The sequence below is a fragment of the Eupeodes corollae genome, chromosome 1 (assembly GCF_945859685.1).
Source record: "Eupeodes corollae chromosome 1, idEupCoro1.1, whole genome shotgun sequence".
NCBI lineage: Eukaryota > Metazoa > Arthropoda > Insecta > Diptera > Syrphidae > Eupeodes > Eupeodes corollae.
The window spans coordinates 270,312,346-270,323,034 of NC_079147.1; positions in this window are offsets into that span (position 1 = coordinate 270,312,346).

Genomic DNA, 10,689 nt, shown 5'->3' on the forward strand with positions numbered 1-10,689 from the left:
ACATGAATCCTGGTACTTTCTTTTAACTGATTTTTTTCTGTAGCATTGATCACCGTGGAACTAGTACTAGGTAAACTATCAAACTCAAAACCTTCAGAAATCTCTGACCCCGCTGTCTCTATTGCGTCATTTTCCTTCGCACTTAAATAAGTAAATATATGCAAAACCGAAACTGAAATAAAATCATTGAAATCATTTTGTGCGGTAAAATGCAAAGCTGAATTTATTAACCGGGGATTACTATTTTGTGTAAATTATGATTTTGTTTGGACACACCTGACAGTTGGTGGTTCTTCGGCAGTTTGGATGCTTTTGTGGAGCATTCACTTGCTTTTTTCAAATATCCGGACTTAAGCCACGGATCCTTTCAAAAATTGTATGTTTAAAAACAAAATAAAGCAAAACTCACGCACTAAAAGCAATTGCAAATTAACTCCACCGTACTGCGTTTAAAAATTTGCACGAATTGGACAAAAGCTGTTTCTATTTCATTCGTCACTCTCACTAGTCTTCCTGGTATTGTATGTAAATTTATAAGAATAAGATGGCATACAAAATAAAATTTGTCCATGAAGTTGTCATTACCAATTTAAGTGGATGCAAAAATGTTCCGATGCCGCGATCAAAATTACAAGTTGAGAAGCCCAAAATTAACTAAAAGCTAGCCCGTCTTGGAATTTTTATAGTTTTTCAAATATTTCCGCAGAGCACTTGGATATTCTTGGCGGAGCACACTTTGGAAAACGTTTGACAGTCTACAGAAGTAGTCCTTTCATACCCTAAGCATTGACTACAGTTCCGCTATGATGTTTTCACTTCCGTTCTATGCAGCCTTCGGTTCAAGGTTTATGCTTGTGAAATTCGGTTTACCTGGTCATAGAACTTTCGAATTTCATATCTTCTTTTGAACTTCTCTCAAGTTGTCTTTTTCATTCTGAGAAGTCATTGTTTCTCTCTCCGACATTCCACATCAAACCAAGTTGCTTCTTGTTTATGACTGCTTAAAACCCAGCACGTCAGAGGAGGCTTCTCTGATTGCATCTTGGCGGTGTTGCCACTGGTTCTCGATACATTGTGTTGGCGGCAAAGAACTTCAAAAGATGTTACTTGTAACTCGGTCGGAGAAGGATTTTTTTCTCCCGGTATCTTACTGTGTAGCCTTTGGTCTGCAAAGTTGAAGTGCTACCTTGGATTCTACGAGGTTGTGGTGTAAGTCGTAAGCTGCTCCGAAAATTCGGACTTTTATGATTCAGGAAGCAAAAATGTTGTTATTAATGTTTTGCAAATTGAGAGGTAAATAAATACATGAAACCTTTCTTGTCTGTCAAAAAATAAAATCGCATAAATAAATAATTAATCCAAATTGTCAAAAACAACCTAGATTCTAGCTACCTATTTGTTTTTAATTAAAACTCTTTAGCTTCAAGTACCTAATGTCTAGAGCTTGACCATTAATGGACACGTGTCAAAACACTGTTAAGCATATGGATGACACTTTATATAAATGTCTTTGATGACAGTCACCTCAAATTCTGTGTTTTTGAATAAAGAGTCATTTACATCTACCGAATTCGATTCAATCCAAAATCTCATACATACATTCGTATATTATGTAAATATAAATGTACTGTACGTGTTTTCATATCTGTTTTTATTTACACAACGAAAACTGACCACCTTGCACAAATAAAGGCTTATTGTAACTCAACATCAAATAATAACCCAAACCACATAAAGTACATATCAATATACTTTTATCAAAGCCTAAAGATACGACACACTCTCAATATCAACGACAATGTCTCTAAGAATAAAATTAAGTTTCTGCTCAAAGAACAAATACAATAAGCTTTCGAGATGAACCACTAATTGCATCCTGACAAACAAACACAGGACGACGACGCGCACTCTTGTTGACCAATGTCAATAGCAATTAGGATTGAAATCCACCAAATATGTCTATAAACATACATAGATGTATGTATGTATGTGATGTTGATGGGACTATATGTGTTCAAATACGCATCCTTACACTCGACACTCGTATACAGTATAATATTGCCAATAATGTCGGAAGTGTTGGGTTATATCCGGTTTATATATCGAACGAAATGGAAGGCAGGTCAAGAGCTTCTTAAGACCAAAGACGTGTTAACATCATTAGGATGCGATACACCATGAATATTATCCTTTCTTAGGCTTGCAAATATTTGCTTTCTATTTTGTCCTTTCTCTATACCTTCCCTACAATATCTAATTTTCAAAACTACGCACATTTCTGTGTGTGTACCTATCTACAAAACCATTCCCAATAATATCGAATGTTAAATAGCAAGTCCCTTCGGAGAAAGCTAATTTTCTCGTCACACATAAACCTTCCCATTATTTTAGAGCAAATGTACCTAGACTGAAGATGCAAAGTTTCTCTAAGGAATTGCCAGTTCATCCGTTACCGTTTGCTGTCTTAACATTATAATTAAGAATCCTTAAATTTGATATCTCTCGTTTCTGTGGGACATAATCTAGGATCGAATTTTACCCCCAAAAAAGTATTTAGCAAGGCTTAACAAAGATGGAAGCAAGTTATATCGCCTTTGGATCTTTAGAATGTGTGTTCAAGAGTGCCACCGAACGTCGTTGCTGCCGCCATTGCTGACACTGTCGCCGTTGTCGCTTTATATCCTGTTCGGCTGAACCTTTATCAGGAGAAAAACTTCTTCGAACAATGACATAAGAAAACTTTAAGGAAAAAGCTGTAGGCACTCATTCCACCCGTACCGCTACACCCACACCTATGTTAACTGTAATACAGTGTAAACTAAGCACCGGATGTGGAGTATGGGTTGTTCCTGAGCCTGAGCTAAGCTGGAGACGACCAACCGAGCGACGAGACGACCGACGCGACGACGGGAGTAAAATTCATCGAATTACACGGTTGTCTTAACGCTTGGTCGGTTGCACAAGAAAATTAATTGTTGAGTAATTGAAATTTTATTTATATTAGTTTCCTTTCCGGCTTTTGTCGTCTTAAGCTTCACTGAATTTCCTCGGATATATTTTCCTGTTTACATTTTGTTTACTTTTCTTATTTTATTTGTGATTTCTTAGGAGAAAAATAAAAATAAAGTAAAGTCAATACGAGTAGAAGAAAGAGATTTAAGGTGGTTTTTACAATTTGTCAACTTTTTGGTTTGAGTAATTTCGCGGTTAAATAAATATTTCTTTCATCTTTTTATTTTTTGTAAATTTTATCTGGCGATAGAAATATAATTTCTCGATAATTGTAAACGGGAGGAGAGGGGAAGCAAAAAGTCAATGTAAGGACAATAATCTACAATTGTATTTGCTTTTTTATCTTCTCTTTGATTTTCTTCGTTTAAGATTAAAGGTTATTTAAGCTCGTATTCATAAAAATAGATTAACTTTGTCATTATAAACATAATAATTTTGAAAACCTCGTCTTCGATAATTCTTTATATGAAGAAGCACACAGAGTTTTGACACTATCTTTCGCACGACATCTTGTTTCGACTTAAACAATTAGCTGTGTCAAAGAATTGTGCTATATACAGACGTTCAAATGGTGCATTCAAGCCTAAACAACCGTATAAAGGTTCTTTCTTAAAACTCAACCTCTGTCTTGTAACTCCTACTCTCGGCTCTCCGCGTAAATCATCGGATGCTTACTCGCTCATCTGGAGATTCGGTTCCAATTCCAACTCCATTGTGGACAGTTGTTGAGGGAAGTAAAGAAGGGAGGGAAGGAGAGGTATATCCACTTAGGCACTTCTCCTTTGATCCAGATGGTAACGGAGCAATTTCCAACTTGGACTACAGTTCCAAGTTAGGTTGACTTCGTGAGCAACTCTTAAACCTTACAACAACACATTTGGTGACCAGGCCTATAAGGCACGTTTATGCTTGTTCTTTGAGTGAAATTTCAAAGTCTTGCGTCAGTGTGTCTTCCTGACCTCATAAAGAAAAACCAGTTGCAAAGCACCAACAAGCTTCAGATACGAACGGATTTACTCTTCACATCCTGCGCAAACGATTTAAGGGCAACGAACTTCAAATATACACGTGGAATGTTAGGTCTCTTAATAGACCACGTGCATCCAAAGAATTGGCGATATAAACACCTGCATCCAGGAAATGCCTTGGGATGGGCTGGGTCAAAAAGAGGATGAAAAACTGCAATATTTACTATTGTGACTTACTTACTTACTTAAGGTGACGCTACAGTCCTGTGTGAACTAGGGCCTCAACCAACAAATTTCTCCATCTAGCACGGTCTCAAGATATAGATGTTTCCAGTTTCGAGCTCCAAGTTGGGTGAGGTCACCTTCCACTTGTGCGCGCCACCTAATCCGCGGTCTTCCTCTACTGCGCTATCCTGTGGGTGTGGATTCGAAGACTTTCCGAGCCGGAGCATGCGCTCTAAGTGACAGAGCCATCTTAGTCGTTGGACTATTACAATTCTGGCTAAGTCTACGTGGCTGTACAGGCAGTACAGCTCGTCGGTCCATCTTCTCCTCGACTCCCCTTCGATGCATACGGGACCCAAGGTGCTTTCATCCACTTTTGTCATAGTCCATGCTTCTGCATCGTATAGCAGCACGGGAATGATAAGTGTCTTATATAGCAACACTTTGGTCCCTCGAGAGAGAATTTTACCACTCAATTGCTTTCTTAGTCCAAAAAAACAGCGGGTAGCAAAAGTTATTCTGCGTTTGATCTTAGCGCTGTTGTTATTTTCTGCGTTTACAGCGGAGCCTAGGTAGACGAAGTCCTTGACTACCTCAAAGTTACATCTGTCGATTGTGACGTTTTGACCAAGACGTCGGTGTTGTATGTCCTTTCTAGACGACAGCATGTACTTTGTTTTGCCCTCATTAACCGTTAAACCCATTTTTGGCGCATCTGCCTCAATACTCACAAAAGCCCCATTGACATCACGCTGAGTTCTTCTGATTATGTCAATGTCATCAGCATATGCCAGTAATTGGACAGACTTTTGAAAGATAGTGCCTCTAGTGTTGACGTGTGAGCTCTGCACTATTCTTTCAAGCACGATGTTAAAAAAATCACAAGACAGCGAATCACATTGTCTAAAACCTTTTTTGACATCGAAAGGTTCTGTTAAGTTGTTTCCAACCTTTATGGAGCAGCGTGAATTCTCCATGGTCATCCTGAACAAACGGACGAGACGATGCCAAAACTAGACATGGCTCTATACAGCTTTGGTGCTCTTGAGTTTTTTCCAGGATCTGCCGTAATGTGAATATTTGATCAACTGTGGACTTTTCTGGTCTAAAACCACACTGATAAGGACCTATCAGGTTGTTGACGATGGGCGAAGATTTTATAGGCGATGTTAAGTAGACTTATTCCTCTATAGTTGGTGCAGTTTAGAGGGTCTCCTTTTTTCAGGATCGGGCAAACAATACTGAGGTTTCATTTATCAAGCATGCTTTCTTCTGACCATATCTTACGGATAACTAGGTGCATGCTACTAACCAACTTATTTCCATCCATTCGCTCCAGCAGCTTTGTTAGACTTCAGCTTAGATATTACAATCTTTCCTTCGTCTAAGGCGGAGGACGTTATTGTTGGCTTTCGTCGTTTATGTTGAATGTATCATCCTGCCTGACAGTAGAATTCAGTTCTTCGTCGCCGTTATACAGTCTGCAGAATTGGTCCTTCCATATCCTCAGTATTGACTGCGGTTCCACTATGATGTGTCCACTTTCGTCTTTGCAGCCTTCGGTTCTAGGTTTATGGACCTGTGAATTTCGTTTCAACTGTTCATAAAACTTTTGAACTTCATTCCTGCTTTTAAATCTTTCAACATCTTCGACTGCACGCTTCTCGGCGTTCCTCTCGCCTCTTCTGCTCATAGAGCTCATGAGTAGCTCTCGTCCTTTTATGCAGCACCACTTTGCGTGCCTGTTGTTGGGCTACATTTGCCTGCTGACATTTCTCATCAAACCAGGGATTGCTTGTTGGTGGCTGTTGGCTGCTTGAAACCCAGCACATCAGAGGCGGCTTCTCTGATTCCATCTTGGCAATTTTGCCACTGGTTTTCGATACATTGTATTGAGGCAGAGAACTTTGAGAGAGGTTACTTGTAACTCGGTCGGAAAAGGATTTTGCGATCCCTGGCGATTGTCGCCGTTCGACGTTGTACCTTCTCCCAGCAACACCCTACTTTGCCTTGGGCCTGGAAACCCGAAGTGCTGCCTTGATTGCAACGAGGTAGTGATCCGAGTCGATGTTAGCTCCTCGGAAAGTTCGTATATCCACTATGGTCATGAGTCGCTCCATGATGCACCTATAGCTCAAGACTTCTTGCCTAAGTCTGGCTCCAATGACGAAGCCGCATCCAAATAAGCGCTGTTGGTTTTCTTGGTAGCAGTCACTATAATAAATATCGCAGTCTTTCATCCTCTTTTTGACCGGCCCATCCCATCGTATTTCCTGGATGGCGGTGATGTCTGCTTTGTATCAGTCTAGGGCTTCCACTAATTCTTCGGCCACACGTGGTCTGTTAAGCTACCTAACATTCCACGTGCATATCCGAAGTTCGTTGTCCTTAATTCGATTGCGTTGGTTGTCAACATTAAATCCGTCCGTACCGAGGCTTGTTGGTGCTTCGCAACTATGAGGATTTTACGTGGCCATCAAGTCACCCGACGGCACAACCCCTAACCTGGAGAGCCAGATCCTAAGTATAACTCCAAGGATGGGGAGCCGGATAAAACCGCTCCTTACAGGCCTGGGCTCCGAATAAGTCTAATAAGCCCCATAAGGTGTTCAAAAGTAGTTCAACCTTACTGGAACTGTGAACGCAAATGTTGATTTCATCTCGGGAATTCCTCCGCTGCCGTCTGAATAAGGAGATGTGCTTTAGTGGAAACACTTCTCCACCCTTTCTCGTTTGCTGCCCTCAACAACTTTCCACTGGGGTTGAAACCCAATCTTCAGATTAGGTACTAGGCAGCCGATGTTCACCACGGGAAGGTGAGAGTTCATAGACAGAGGTGGGTTTTGAGAAACCTGCGGACGCTTTTGTCCTCTTGAATGCACATGTCTACCATTTGAACATCTTATTATGGTAACTGCAACCGAGAAAACCAAAAACGCCTATTTGGAGGCAGTTTTTTAATTTGAGCTAGACTTACGTAGGTTTCGAGACGGTCCCCCATCAGTCTACTATCCACGATCACTGATGATTGATTTCGGTGATCGATGGGAACCGAAGCTTTATCAGTGACTAGGACGTTGCCCATTTTTATTATCAAAATGTGTTCTCTGTTAAGAAAGTTTATCTCGCTCTCCTTTCATTTATAGACCCACTGAAGCGGCTATTCGGGCTATTGTTAATTGTCGCACCAAATTTACATTGTTGAACATTAAACCACTACCTAGGGATCGAGCTGTCTGCGAACTGAAGAAAATATCGCAGCTGTATTTGTTAATGATGACCAACAATTATCAATTCTTCGCCGTTCGCAGCAATTGGGCTTTGTTACTCAACAACGTGGAAAATTTTGACATTGGACATAAAGGATTTAGGTGTGATGCAACTTACATCAACGTAAAATTTTTTTTGAATGGACTCTTGGAATGTTTGGCCGATGATCAACTTTTTTACGGAAAAATTGCGTTCAGCGACGAAGCTCATTTTTGACTCAAAGGGTACGTAAATAAGCAGAATTGTCGATTTTGGAGTAAATATCAGCCAGAAGCATTGCAAGAGCTACCAATGCATCCGGAAAAAGGCACAGTTTGATGCGGTTCATATGCTGGTGGCATCATTGCGAATCGTAACGTAACTGTAAATGGTGAGCGCTACCTTGAGATGATATCCTACTTTTGTGTGCCTAAAATGCAATAGGTTGACTTGCATGACATGTGGTTTTTATTTTATTTATTAGTTTTGAGAAAATTTTTCTATTAAGTTACACTGACTAATAATTTCAATTTAAAAACTTTCAAAGAAAATTCCTCTCAGAAGACCCCTCCACTCTTTTTAAAGCTCTTTAAATTTTTATCTCAAATTGACAACAACGCAACTTCCTACTTTTTTTGGAAATTGTATTACGGGTTAAGTCAGACGTGGACTTTTTACTTGATGGTACGTAATTGGTAATCAATCAGAAAATATCACCACCAGCATCAGTTTTTTTTTGTTTTTTACGTCTTCTGCAAACCTTACCTCAGTTGGTAAGTGGTTTCTATAGAGTCCATCTATATAGCCTCACATTAGGAATGGGGCATCACCGGAAGATGAAAAATGAAAAAAAAAAATAAGATGTCAAGAAAACAGCAACTAACAAAGTCTTATAATGGCAAATGTGGTTTTAAATTTCCTTCTTCACGGTAAAATGAACAAATTCTAAACTTTCTGTATGATTCAATAAATCCCTTAGTTACCCCGAATATGTTTTTCTTCATATGATTTGGTATATGTGCCGTTTTCAAGGATACATACGAGTAGCAGACATTCTTATAATTGGTTATGGAATTTTATAGCAAATGGACTTGGGCCAAAAGACACAAAAGTTTTCTTTTCTCCAAAGACAAATACGAGTCCAATGTAAGATTATGTCTCTTTCTTGTGACTTGGTAATTTGATTTGATTTGTTTTCCATGGAAGAAACCAAGAAAAGTGATATTGATATGTGACCCTTGTGGATGGGTTTTGAAAAGTTCTAGCATAAGACAATATCTTAGAGAATTTTCTATATATGGATTAAGCCATAAGGAAGCTGGGAACATACGATATCCCTTTGGGGGTTGATGTCATGGTCATTATAAAAGATGGGTCTAGAATTTAGAGGTTTTTATTACTCAAAGACACACACATATCTATGAAACTGTTGTCGTAGATAATAAAATTGAAAATTGAGTTTTTGAAAAGTTTTTAAAGTTAATAGGGTTTGTTGTTTTTTAGTTTCTGGGAGGCGAGTAATTAAGGTTGGAAGACCTTCTTCCTTTATTTTTTTGATTGATTTAAATTCACATTGAAAAAGCTTGAAGGATACACCTTGTCGTCATTTCAATGAGCAACTAAGCTTCTAAAAAACGGATACATAGAAGTTGAAGTTCATAAGAAATGAAAGTTAGTCTTTTATGGAAGCTTAACTCGTGTTGGGATTATTTACCCTTTTCCAGAAACTGAAATAAAATTTTATCAAAAATTATTCATTGTTTATTAACAAATAAACCACTTAAGTTATAAACACTCCCACGAACAGTGTAATCCAATTTAAGTTATGAAACCGGAAGACACACTACGTGCGACACTCTACAGGACATGCTACGTGCCCTACACCCAAATTACCCCAATAAAACCAATTTGTCGAAAAAGTTACCCTTGCAACCACACGACCTTATCAGTAAAATTATTGTTGCGCAATTATTTATTGCAGAATTGTTTCGTATGAATAAAGAAGCAAAAGTACAACAGCGGAAAATAATTACCATTTAAACCGTAATTTAGTTAGTTAGGTAGGATAGGAAGCCCAAGTTGTATAAAATCCAGAATGTTGCATGTCACAGTAGTTCAGGGATTTGTACTGAACTTTTCACTCCTTCCAATTGAAAACTTCCTCAAAACTATTCTTTTCACCAGTGGTGGTGGCTAGAACGACCGACGACGACGACAACGATTAACTATCAATGCATAAACTATATACAGCAGGGAACTATTTCAGATCCTGGCAAACGAAATGCATGCAATACAAATTACGATACTTAGATAAGGACATGGATTTATATTCCTGAATGGTTTTGGCCATTGTTATTTAGGACATTATATAGGAGGGTAAACTATGTGTGGCTGATTGTGAAACCACAAAAATTTATACTCCCAAACAACAAAACAACTAACAACAATAAGAAAGGACGAAAAATTACAAAACAACATAATATATAAATTTTTCTTTGTTGAGATACAATCAGCTAGACACATAAAAATAGTTTTCTATTGCTAAACAATGGTCAGAAATAAAGTCGCCAAAAGTTAAGTTTAAATCTAAAACTACTTATAATGAAAAATACGAAACTGACCTTTCTTTATGACTTTTTCGAAGTACGAGTAATATAGATTTGGGTATCAGTATACATGGCTGACACATTGGTTGATAACTATTTCAATTACTGTAGTAAATTTAGAAGAAGGAAAGGAATACTACTTGATGAATATTTAATGCTTTTTCCGCAAATTTTAAAGGAACAATGAAAATATCTTACAACAAATAAAAAGAATAAGGGATCAAAATTGTGTTTTAAGAATTCAGAAAAGGTTTTCCCAAAAAAGATTCCATTTTTAAGAACCCTTCCGCAGCTATTATCTCTTCGAAACAGTTTTGAAATTCTTAAAATTCACTATAAAAATGAAGAAATTTTGAGTAGGTACACACTTACACAATTCGGCAAACTAAAAAATGTTTAGGCCGTCGGAAATTAAGTTTTCGGCAGCAATTTGAAATTAGTGGAAAACTACCAAAAAAGTCATATTTGCTACCGCAGTTGCCATATTGACAATCGAGCTATAAAATAATTTCAGATCCCAAAATTGACAACCGAAAATTGTCCTACTAAATAATGCAGTAGTTGGCTGATAATTGACTACTTAATAGTCTTTTTTATAACCAACATAGCCTATAGGATGACTTTTTCGT